Source organism: Canis lupus, chromosome 35, assembly GCF_048164855.1.
Source record: "Canis lupus baileyi chromosome 35, mCanLup2.hap1, whole genome shotgun sequence".
Lineage (NCBI taxonomy): Eukaryota > Metazoa > Chordata > Mammalia > Carnivora > Canidae > Canis > Canis lupus.
Genome location: NC_132872.1, coordinates 15,957,446 through 15,967,739, shown reverse-complemented (window position 1 = coordinate 15,967,739; position 10,294 = coordinate 15,957,446). Strand labels below are relative to the sequence as shown.

Sequence of the window (10,294 nt, the reverse complement as noted above, 5' to 3'; positions counted from 1 at the left end):
TTAGCTAAGCATTTAGTAAGTTCTGTGACCCCAATTACCAGCTCTCACATTTGTCTTCAGCTGTGTCTCCTTCCACTACAGGAAATAAGGGCCTTTTGTCATCCAAAGAAACCCTCACCTCTCAGACTTAGCTTTTGATTCTTGTTAATAGGCCTCAGTTTCTCATTATTCCTTGGCCTAGCATCAGTACAACTTAGTAATAAACAGCCAATTTCACTGTCTTTTTTTTTTCTTTGCACTGTCATTTTAGACATTGCTTCTCCCGAGGGTACCAGAATATACCACAACAAGATATGCCTTTTTTGGCATATGGATTATGTTACCAAAGGCTACTGAGAATTGGCAGATTAGGAAAACCTCTAAAAACAGGGATATGTTTTCCTTTTATAAAGGAAATTTACATTTATAAAGACATCTCCCTCTATAGTACCAGGAAGAGGAGAACCCTCTTATCAATGGAGAAGACACTGAATTAACATAATACCTTAAGCCCTAACATAAAACCTTACTAAACAACTCTGTTTTTGGAGCATTTAAGATGGCCTGGTAATAAGAAGACCTTATGTTTGCCTTGTCTCTTGTTCAAATTATTGTGAACACTCAGGAACTCAATCTGAAGACTGAGAGAAGAAATTGCACAACTAAGCGAGGAAAGAGACTACACTGAGGGAGGTAGGAAATGAGAAGACATGATATGGGGGAGAAAAGAATCACAGGTGTTGTGGAGGGGAGGGAGCCCTAATCATGGAGAGAGGAGAGAAAGAGAGAGAGAGAAAGAGAGAGAGAGAAAGAAATAAAGCAGCAGGCAGGAGATTGCACAAGGAAAATACTTCCCCAAAATCATTGTCTGGGAAAACTAGAAGGGCTGATTATCACAAATTTTTTAAGCAGTGGAGCTGAAATGTCTGAATTTTTAGAAGTCCATGCCATTGCCAGGGTTGAGCCTGGTGGGCATCATGGTGGTCCTGTTGAGAAGGAGGGCAGAGGCCCAGGAACAGACATGGTCTGAGGATCCCCTGGGTTACACCAGGTGAGATAGTTCCCCTTCCTGGAGTACTTTGGGAGAGGTGGCATTACCTCTCTGGAGATAAAAGAGCCCCTGGGGGCTATTGAGCTGCCCCTGCTCACATATGAACAGAGATGTGTGCTGAGGGCAGATAACCTGGATGCTGGCTTTTTGCTGTGTTTTACCATAAACTCTGAAGCCCTGCCTGGTCATGCAACTGCTTTTCTGGGATAAACCTGTACCAGCCACAGTGAGACCCTTCCCCAGAGGATCAGTGCAGCTCTGTGTTACACCGGGTCCCGGAAATTTGGAGTTTTGAACCCAGCTAGTGCACCTGAGCTTAAACACAGGAGCTCTGCACTTCCTCTGAGAGGGCAGGTGGTGTGGACACAGACAGGGTGAAGGCAGGGATCTGATGAAAGCTTGGGACACAGGAGGGGAAATTGTTTGCCCTTTTGTGAGGGCTTCCTGAATAGCAGAGGGCACAAACTCCCTTCTCTGGGGAAGAGAGCTGGTCAACACCATTTTTCACCCCTCTCATCAGTATGGACAGACTTCAGCAAGCAGCCCAGCACACAGAGTGGAGGCTTGAGCCTCTTACACCAAGCCTTATGCACCCTAGTCTGTGAAGATGTGTTTTTCTAATAGGACAAGTATGACTGAGGGCCAAAGCAACAGCAGGCTCCTCCCCAAAAAGACCAGCACAAACAACCCCCCTTCACCACATGCACCAGTCTACTGATCATAGAGTGCTGAAAAGTTTTAGCTCTGGTGGAAATAGGACCAAACACAGGCTTTCCTAACAGAGATCTAGACAAAATGCCAAATGGAGGAATTCATACCAAAAGAATGAACAAGAAGAGATCATGGCCAGGGAGCTAATCAAAATAGAGATAAGTAATATGTCTGAACTAGAATTTAAAACAACTATCAAAGATAATAGCTGGGCTTGAGAAAAGCAGAAGAAACCTGAGAGACCCTTATCATAGAAATAAAAGACCTAAAAACTAGTCAGGCAAAAATTTAAAATGCTCTGAGATGCAAAATTGATTGGATGTAATGACCACAAGGATGGAAGAACAAATAAGTGATATAGAAGATAAAATTATGGTAAATAATGAAGCTGAAAATATGGAAAGAAAAATACTGGATTATAAATGTATACCTTAGGAACTCAGTGGCTCCATAGAGCATAACATTTCTATCAGGAGTCCCAGAAGAAGAGGGGGAGGGGGTAGAAGGTTTATTGAAGCAAATTATAGCCACAGAATTCCCTGATCTGGGGAAAGAAACATCCAAATCCAGGAAGTACAGAGAACTCCCACAAAATAAAAAAACAAGTCAGCAACACCAGGATATGTTGTAGTAAAATTTGCAAAATACAGAGTTAAGGAAAGAAAGCAAGGAAAAAGAAACCCCTAACCTACAAGGGAAGACAAATCAGGTCAGCAGCAGATCTATCCACAGAAATCTGGCAGGCCAGAAGAAAGTGGCATGATATATTCAACATGCCAAATGGGAAAATATGCAGCCAAGTATACTTCATCTAGCAAGGCTGTTACTCATACTAGAAGGAGAAATAAAGAGTTTTCCAGACAAACAAAAACTAAAGGGATTTGTGACCATGAAACCAGACCTGCAAGAAATATTAAAGGAGATTCTTTGAGTGGGAGAAAAAGACCAAAAGAAACAAAGACTAAAAAGGAACAGAGAAAATCTCCAGAAACAGCAAGTTTACAGGTAATATAATGGCACTAAATTCATATCCGTCAATAATCACTCTGAATGTAAATGGGCTAAACGTTCCAATCAAAAGACCTAGAGTATCAGAATGGATTAAAAAAAAAAGAAAAAAAAAACAAAACAAAACAAGACCTATCTATATGCTGCCTGTAAGAGACTCATTTTAGACCTAAAGACACTTCCAGATTGAAAGTGAGGGGATGGAGAACCAATTATCATGCTAATGAATGTGAAAAGAAAATCAGAGTACCCATACTTATTCAGACAAACTAGATTTTAAACCAAAGACTATATAACAAGAGACGAAGAGGGGCACTATATCATAATAAAGAGGTCTATCCAACAAGAAGATCTAACAATTGCAAATACTTATGCCAAAAGATTGGGAGCACCCAAATATATAAAACAATTAATAACAAATATAAAATAACTCATTGATAATAATACAATAATAATAGAAAACTTTAACACCCCCTTATAGCAATGAACAGATAATCTAAGCAGAATCGACAAGGAAACAACAGCTTTGAATGACACACTGGACCAAATGGACTTAACAGATATATTCAGAACATTTCATCTAAAATCAGCAGATACACATTCTTTTTGAGTGCACATGGAACATTCTCCAGAATAGATCACATACAGGATCACAAAGCAGGCCTCAACCAGTACAAAAAGATTGAGATCGTACCATGCATATTTTCAGGCTACAACACTATGAAACTTGAAGTCAACCACAAGAAAAAATTTGGAAAGACCATGTGTATGTGGAGGTCAAAGAACATCTTCCTAAAAAATGAATGTGTTAACCAGGAAATTAAAGAAGAAATTTAAAAATGGAAGCAAATAAAGATGAAAACAGAACAGTCCATACTTGGGATGTAGTGAAGGTGGTCATGAGATGGAAGTATATAACAAAATAGGCCTATCTCAAGAAGCAAGTAAAGTCTCAAATACACAACCTAACTTACATCTGTAGGAGCTAGAAAAGGAACAGGAAATAAAACCTAAAGCCTAAAGCAGAAGAGAAATAAAGATTAGAACAGAAATAAATGATACGGAAACAAAAAACAGTAGAACAAATCAATGGACCTAAAAACTGGTGTTTTTGAAAGAACTAATACAATCGATAAACCTCGAACCAGACATATCAAAAGGAAAAAAGACCCAAATAAACAAAATCATGAATGAAAGAGATCACAACCACCACCACAGAAATACAAATATAAGAGAATGTTATGAAAAATTATATGTCAACAAATTGGGCAATTTGGAAGAATTGGATAAATTCCTAGAAACACACAAACTACCAAAGCTGAAGCAGGAAGAAATAAAAAATTTGAAAATTTGGATAGACTTATAACCAGCAAAGAAAGTGAATCGGCATTCAAAAATCTCCAAAGAAACAAAACTCTTGGGCCAGATGACTTCCCAACGGAATACTGCCAGGCATTTAAGGAAGAGTTAATACCTATTGTTCTCAAACTGCTCTCAAAAATAGAAACAAAAAGAAAACTTCCAAAGTCATTCTACGAAGCCAGCGTTACCTGGATTCCAAACCAAAGACAGCACCAAAAAGGAGAATTACAGGCCAATCTCCCTGATGAACATGGATGCAAAAATTCTCAACAAAATACTAGCAAATCAAATCCAACACTGCATGAAAAGAATTATTCAGCACAATCAAGTGGGATTTATTCCTGGGCTGCAAGCGTGGTTCAATATTTGCAAATCAATCAATGTGATACACTACATTAATAAAAGAAAGGTTGAGAACCATAGCATGCTCTCAACAGATGTAGAAAAAGCATTTGACAAAATACAGCATCCATTCTTGATAAAAACCCTCAACAAAGTAGGGAGAGAGGGAACATACCTCAACATCGTAAGGCCATATATGAAAGATATTGAGAACTAATATCCTCAATGGGGGAAAGCTGAGAGTTTTTCCTCTATGGCCAGGAACAAAACAGGGATGTGCAATCTCACCTTTGATGTTTAACATAGTACTGGAAGTCCTAGCCTCAGTAATCAGACCACAAGAAGAGATAAAAGACATCCAAATCAGCAAGTAGAAATCAAACTTTTACATAGAGTAGACAACTTTTACATACAGTAGACTACTTATATAAAGTAGACTTTTACATAGAGTATCATTTACATGATACTCTATGTGGAAAACCCAAAAGACTCCACCAAAAAAATTGCTAGAAATTGTTTGAAAACAAGTTCAGCAAGGTCACAGGATACAATTCAATCTATAGAACTCTGTTGCATTTCTATACACCCATAATGAAGCAGCAGAAAGGGAAATCAAGGAATTGATCCCATTTATAATTGCACCAAAAACCATGAGAAAACTAGGAATAAACCTAACCAAAGAGGTAAAAGATCTGTACTCTGAAAACTATAGAACACTTATGAAGGAAATTGAAGAGAACACAAAGAAATGGAAAAACCTTCCATGCTCATGGATTAGAAGAACAAATATCGTTAAAATGTCTATATTACCCAAAGCAATCTACACATTAACTGCAATCTCAATCAAAATATCACCAGCATTTTTCACAGTTAGAATAATCCTAAAATGTGTATGGACCACAAAAGACCCTGAATAGACAAACAGTCTTGAAAAACAAATCAAAGCTGGAGGGATCACAATTTCAGACTTCAAGTTATATTACAAAGCTGTAGTCATCAAGATAGTATGGAACTGGCACAAAAAAACAGATCAGTGGAACAGAATAGAAAACCCAGAAATGGACCTACAACTATATGTCAACTAATCTTTGACAAAGGAAGAAAGAATATCCAATGAAAAAAAGACAGTGTCTTCAACAAATGGTGTTGGGAGAACTGGACAGCCACATGCAAAAGAATGAAACTGGACCACTTTCTTACACCATAAAAACAAATAAATTCAAAATAGATGAAAGACCTAAATGTGAGACAGGAAACCATCAAAATCCTAGAAAAGAACAAAACAGAAACCTCTTTGACAGTCACAGCAACTTCTTACTAGACATGTTTCTGGAGGCAAGGGGAACAAAAGTAAAAATGAACTATTGGGACTTCATCACGATAAAAACTGCACAGCAAAGGAAACAATGAACAAAACTAAAAGCAGCCTATGGAATGGGAGAAAATATTTGCAAATGTCATATCTAATAAAGGGTTAATATCCAAGATCTATAAAGAACTTAAGAACTTATCAAGTTCAACATCCAAAAAACAAATAATCCAATTAAGAAATGGGCAAAAAAAGGAGCCTCAGATTGCAGCCTAGATTTAGGAATGTTCTTGCCACGCCAATGGGGAGTCCATAGGTTTCCCATTAGAGACAAAAGTTACCCATTAGAGGAGTTCCACAGCAAGGGTTTGGCTTTAGTAACCCCCCCACCCTCCCACCTCCTCACCCCCACCCCCACCCCCACCTTTGGCCATCCTGTGCTCAGTCATTGTCTGGAAGCAGCCTTGGGCAAAAGGAGTCTTGGTGAATGCCTTAGTGTTAATACTGAAGTGGATTTGAAAGCATGGCTGCCAAAGTAATCACCCCACAGCAGATTTTCCTGAAGGGATATGTGAAATACATCTTTATACCCCGCCCCCCACATTAAGCATTAGCTTATAACTTTTAGAAATTACATTATAAAGTAGTTCTTAGAATTAAAGTAAGGTTCTAAAATATAAGGTCAATAACAGATAGATTGGGGAATACAGTGGAAAATGATAGAACACCAGACAGGACGTCAAAAGAATTGTGCTTTGGTTATTAACAGTTGTCCAAGCCACTCAGCTCCTCTGAAGCTCCATTTTTCCAGTCAATTAAATGGAATAATAGATAAATGGATAATAGAGTTGAATATCCCTTATTTAAAGCTAGGGTACTGACTATTTAAAAAATTACTTAAGGAGAAAAAGTTTTAATGATTTATTTATTTATGTCCTATATATTTTGTATTTTTGTAAAAGAAATATGTAATTACAGTCTTTTGACTAAGGCCCATATGTTTGCATTTATATTTGCTAACTAGAATTCTGCCTTTTTTATTTTTGCAATCTGAGCTCAGAATCTAACTTTTAATTCATTTTCACCCAATCTTTTATAGTTGTTTTCCTATACCTGACTTGACAGCGCTGCTTTTGTAAGTTGACCTTCCTTAAAGTATCCTAAGAATTCAAGGAATTCTCATGGAAACCTATACTGTTTTTTCTTTTGCAACCATATATCATTTACATATGTAATTCTTAATTAAATAGGCTTAGGATCAATTCTTGGTAAAATACAACCCAAGTCATTAGTTATTAATACATCGACACTACATACATCTGTTAGGATTGACTATGCTCTTTGACATGGAATGAAGTTTACGGACATGAGATTATATACAGTAGTTTACATGAAGATGGATTAAGAAAACTTCTGCCAATCTCAGTGGGCTTTTGAAGATTTTCAATGCATTGATCTACAGCAGAGATCCTTGAACAACCTGGGGTTTATGAGCAATGACCCCCTTCCCCCACACAGTTGCAAATCCACTTGTAACTTTTGATTCCCCCAAAACATAACTACTGATAACAGCCTGCTGTTGACCAGAGCCTTACTAAGAATATAGTCAATTAACACATATTTTGTATATGTATTGTATATTGTATTCTTACAATAAAGTAAGCTGGAGAAGAGAAAATGTTAAAATCATAAGGAAGAGAAAATGCATTTACAGTTTTATAACATATGTATTGGGAAATAAACCACATATAAGTGGACTTGCACAGTTCAAACCCATGTTATTTAAGGATCAACTGTATATTGATTTAATTAATAAGCTAATAATCCACAAGTACCAATCATCTGATTATTTTTTGAAGTTTTATACTCTACATCTTTCTATTTTGATTATTCTTTGTCTTCTCTCTGCCAAGACATGGTTTCTACAAAAACTCCATTTTAGGATAATTTCTTTACACAAATGCTCACATGCACTAGATATTTTCTGGGAACCCACAGGTAATGCTTCTTTCTTGAAAGACACACATCTAAGACTCTCTTACTTGGTATCACCAGTGACTTGTTTGGCTTTGTTTTTTGTTTTTTGTTTTTTTTTGTTTGTTTGTTTTTTTTAATTTATTTATGATAGTCACAGAGAGAGAGAGAGGCAGAGACATAGGCAGAGGGAGAAGCAGGCTCCATGCACCAGGAGCCTGACGCGGAATTCGATCCCGGGTCTCCAGGATCGCGCCCTGGGCCAAAGGCAGGCGCTAAACCGCTGCACCACCCAGGGATCCCTGGCTTTGTTATATTAATTCTTACTTTCTCCCTTTTCATTGAATACCATTCTAACTGGAAAGTATTAGCTTAAATGATCTAAATAGCCCCATAATTAATACTGATTCAAATTAGCTGTCTACACAGTACCAATTCAACCCTCTTTATTCAATTGAACTCTGAGGGATTTTTTTTCTCAGATGAGTTGAGGTCCTTTAGCAGTTTCTAACTTTTATATTGTTAGATTTAGACACATCTTAAATTCTTCTAGCCGAGAGTGAGTTTGACTCTGTAAGTTTAGACTATATTAACTGACCATTACATTTTATCCAGATATTTGAAAAGGAGAACAGGAAAATTGGCCAACAGGTAGGGGTAATGCTGCTTCATTTAAGATTTTCAAGCCCCTTTTCTTTACTTCACATAATTTGGTGCATTTTCCCTTATCTTTTTTATTATGAGGTTAGAGCGCCTAAATCAGTGAAAGTATTTCTTGACTCTTTATTATGTGTTAGATATTATGGAAAAAATGAAAAGATTCATAAGGTTCAGTCCCTATCCTAATGAAGCTGACAATAAATTGGGTAGTTTTAAACAAGTAATCATATCATGAGACAGAAAATCTATTAATTTGAACAAATTGTATTGATTATAAAACAAAGTAACATGATACAAGCTGTAGTGGGAACTTCAGAAAGGAAGTTAGGATGTAGGTGTTTAGACTGAGATTTAATGAACAAAAAAGAGTCAAAGAAAAAGAAGAAAGAAGAGAGAGAGAGAGAAAGAAAGAAAGAAGAAAGAAAGAAAGAAAGAAAGAAAGAAAGAAAGAAAGAAAGAAAGAAAGAAAAGAAAGAAAGAAAGAAAAGAAAGAAAGAAGAAAGAGAAAATGGAAGAAAGAAAGATCTCGAAAAGGGCATTCAGGGAGAAATGATTAAGATGCATGTTGTCCCTGAAACAGAAATAAACGTATTATATTTAAGGAATAGAATTAAGTCTAAAGTTGTTCAAGTATGAGTTCCAGGGATTGTAGCATGAGGTAAGGTCAGAAAACAGAGGTAGACTATAAAATGTCCTGTCTAGTTTTGGTGTAAAGTCTTTTCTAGATTTAGTGGAAAGCCTGGAGAGGGTTTTAAGCAAGGGAGTATACATTTTATACATTACATCCTATGATTCTATGATAAAATTTCATATATATTATGTATTATATATTATAACTGTTATGTATTATATTTTATGTATACAATACATACATTATATTAATAAGTGATTAATTATAAATTAAATAAGCATACTATTCTTTATGGCTAGAGACATAGAATCTAATATTATGAATATTTTTCTTTTATGATTGTTTTGAGGTTCTATTTATTCATCCTTTTTTTGTAGGACCTTGAATATATGGCTATATCTCATGAGATTTTGACATCAAAAGTTAGTGAAGAGGCATATTCTGATATGATCCACAGATGTGTTAGAGACAGGTGCTGCTCACCAAATTCTCCAGGTGCTCTCCAACATTTTCTAATTCTTCTTGCAGTAATGTGGAGGCCAATGGATTATGCATAAGAATTATGAGTATTACTCCTGGACTAAGACAGTTAAGAACCAGTTAAGACCTATGACTTGGAGGTCATATGTTGAGATGGCTGTCTTATGACCAGGTGAATCCTATTTTCTAAGTGAAAATGCTCCCAACGACTGCCAACACATTTTGTAAGGAGGAGTAAACTTTTGGGCTAAGACCTTAAGATCTCTGAAGGCATTTTTATTGTGGTTGCTTAGTGTTACTTTGAATAATAAATAGGCAACCTATTCTTCCAGCGAGCTGAAGAAAATAGCCTAAAGAAGGTCTCATATCCTTAGAAATGCAAGAATTTCTCAATCCTCTCACTATTCTAGGACTCACCAGGTGTAAGGACCTAGCAATCCTTTCATTTGTTTAACAGTTTAAAATTTACATATGGCAACCAGTGAAAGACAAAATTACAAGCAGCAAAATAAAATACATGCACTTATTTTGGATCTTAGGGATTGCAATTCAGGAGAAATTGGAAGTGTGCTCTGGAGAGACACTTTCCAGAGGTTAGAGTTTTTAATAAGGAAGGAGAGAAGTTACATAAAATGATTTGAACGAAATGTGATTGGTGCCAGTATAGCTGTGGTTACACTGATCTATATGTGATGGGTTGCTAGGGCTAGCATTAGGTAGAAAGTCCATTCATGTCTATTTTAACATATAGCAGATGCCTTGGCTTTTAACTGAGTTCAGCAAAAAT

At 36.5% G+C, this 10,294-nt stretch overlaps 1 long non-coding RNA gene across 1 annotated transcript; it reads left to right on the top strand.

The window, feature by feature from the left end:
• Positions 1–579: 579 nt before the first annotated feature.
• On the top strand, positions 580–9,983 carry LOC140624700 (uncharacterized). The gene is made up of 3 exons (XR_012024157.1): positions 580–672; positions 6,862–6,897; positions 9,405–9,983. It is a non-coding gene; the product is annotated as an uncharacterized lncRNA (long non-coding RNA).
• The last annotated feature ends 311 nt before the right edge of the window (positions 9,984–10,294 follow it).